At 33.5% G+C, this 1,868-nt stretch overlaps 1 long non-coding RNA gene across 1 annotated transcript in view; it reads left to right on the top strand.

The window, feature by feature from the left end:
- The window catches only part of LOC111086162, a 95,835-nt gene that overhangs the window by 75,195 nt on the left and 18,772 nt on the right, over positions 1 to 1,868 (top strand). The window lies entirely within an intron of this gene.

Raw genomic sequence — 1,868 nt, 5'->3', positions numbered from 1 at the left:
CTGAATCACTTGAAAAAAACACGGGGGTGCTTAACTTTTTTCCAGGTGTATATATATATAAAGAAATCGTTTATTTAATCCATACCCACAAAACAAGAGGCATGTTTATTTACTTGTCATCATGATGTGAATTAAACGACATTAAGATGAATTGAGGAATAAATCCTTTTACATCAAATAATTATTTAGACCGACAGAAAGTGTAAACATAGACAGAAGAATTGATAAATAAATACACGTATAAAAATGTCGAAGAATATAGAAATATAAGGACAGTTTTCTAAAAACGTATATATAGTTAGGATAACATAGATCGATAGTTATAGATGTAAAAATAGAGAGACCAATATGTGTATTTTACCACAACTGTCTAATGCATAAAGACAGGAAAATTACATGCAATATTCGATAAAGGTTCATCTATAACTAACCGAAAATATAGCATCTTTTACTCTCATTTATAATGAGTGCGAGCTAAGCCTGTTTTATTAAATTTCACATCGCAGTTTGAATTTTGCTGAGGTTCATTACTCCCCTCCTTAATCTGCCACGCAAATAGAAAGCTTTTCTGCTTATGTTAGCAAGTTTCTGTTTTGCAAGTCAAGGCTGAATTCAGCTTTCACTTTTGCGGAATACCAAGTGCTTAAGGAAGAAAATAAGCTAAAATTAATGTGTATGCAGTACACCAGTTAATATAGGAGAGGCGGATATTAATTACAAAAATGGATGTTCTTTATGAAATGAGTTATTTTTCTTTCGAGACGACAGTGGTATTGGGTGCATTGCGTTTATTTATTTCGGTCACAGCATGCATTACTTGAAATAAAATGTGGAATGAAGAGATAATGGTCGCTGCAAAAAAGAAATGACAAAATTGGCCCAGTTTAGAACCAAAAACTTCCTTAATCTGCTTGATTTAAGTCTAAAATATGAACATTCCAAAAGATATAGTAAATAAAATATCTAGTTATTCTATGCAAACACATTGATTAGCTGTAGAATATTTAAATGTGTATATGCCATTTTGGGGTTTCTAAAGAAGATGCCTGATATCAGAGTACATTTCTTGAAAAATAAGACACTTCTTAATTTTCCAATCTGTTTATAAAATTGCATGTATCTTATGTACTTTTGTGAATGAAAATTACAGTAAATAGTGTGAATTGTTATAACGATGGAACAGTAAACTTATTGCACAAGTCTTGCACACGCAGTCTTCGTAATAAAGACAAATTAGTCTTTCCTGAAATTAGACGAGGTTTTAGTGAAGAGCTGACACAAGGCCCATTTAATTTGTATAAGCCTAATTTGTCTACATGATCTTAAAATCTTACGATGTTATTTGCATGCCACATGTCTTAGCTGAATCTGTGAAATTATCGTCTTGAGACGGGCTGGCCTCGTGGTTGGCATCCAGGAATATTCATGTTTCGCGTTCCATTGCTGCAAAGACGCGCTCTGCTCTATGGGGCCTTGGATGCGTTATTAGGCTAACAGTCAAAACCATTATTTGATTAGATAGGAATAATCCAAGAATTGGCGGTAGATACTACTAGTGACCAATTATTTTTCCCTCCAGCCTATGAGATGTAAATTAGAGATGACTACGCACAGATAGTTCTTATTCGATGATGAAGAACCCACTTTGAGACTAATAATACTTGGAGACGGCTTGAATGGGTAATGAAGAAAAAACTTTAATATAAGTTTAACATTAACGTTTTTCTTCATTACCCATTCAAGCCATCTTCAAGCATAGATAGTCCTTATGTAACTGTGCGAAAATCCTAACTAGAAAAACAAAAGAGTTACACTTCTGACGCAATCAGTTGCAATAACACAATGGAGATAGTCCTTATGTAGCTGTG

Source organism: Limulus polyphemus, unplaced genomic scaffold, assembly GCF_000517525.1.
Source record: "Limulus polyphemus unplaced genomic scaffold, Limulus_polyphemus-2.1.2 Scaffold887, whole genome shotgun sequence".
Lineage (NCBI taxonomy): Eukaryota > Metazoa > Arthropoda > Merostomata > Xiphosura > Limulidae > Limulus > Limulus polyphemus.
Note: the sequence above shows the minus strand (reverse complement) of the source record. Positions and strands in the feature narration are given on the sequence as shown.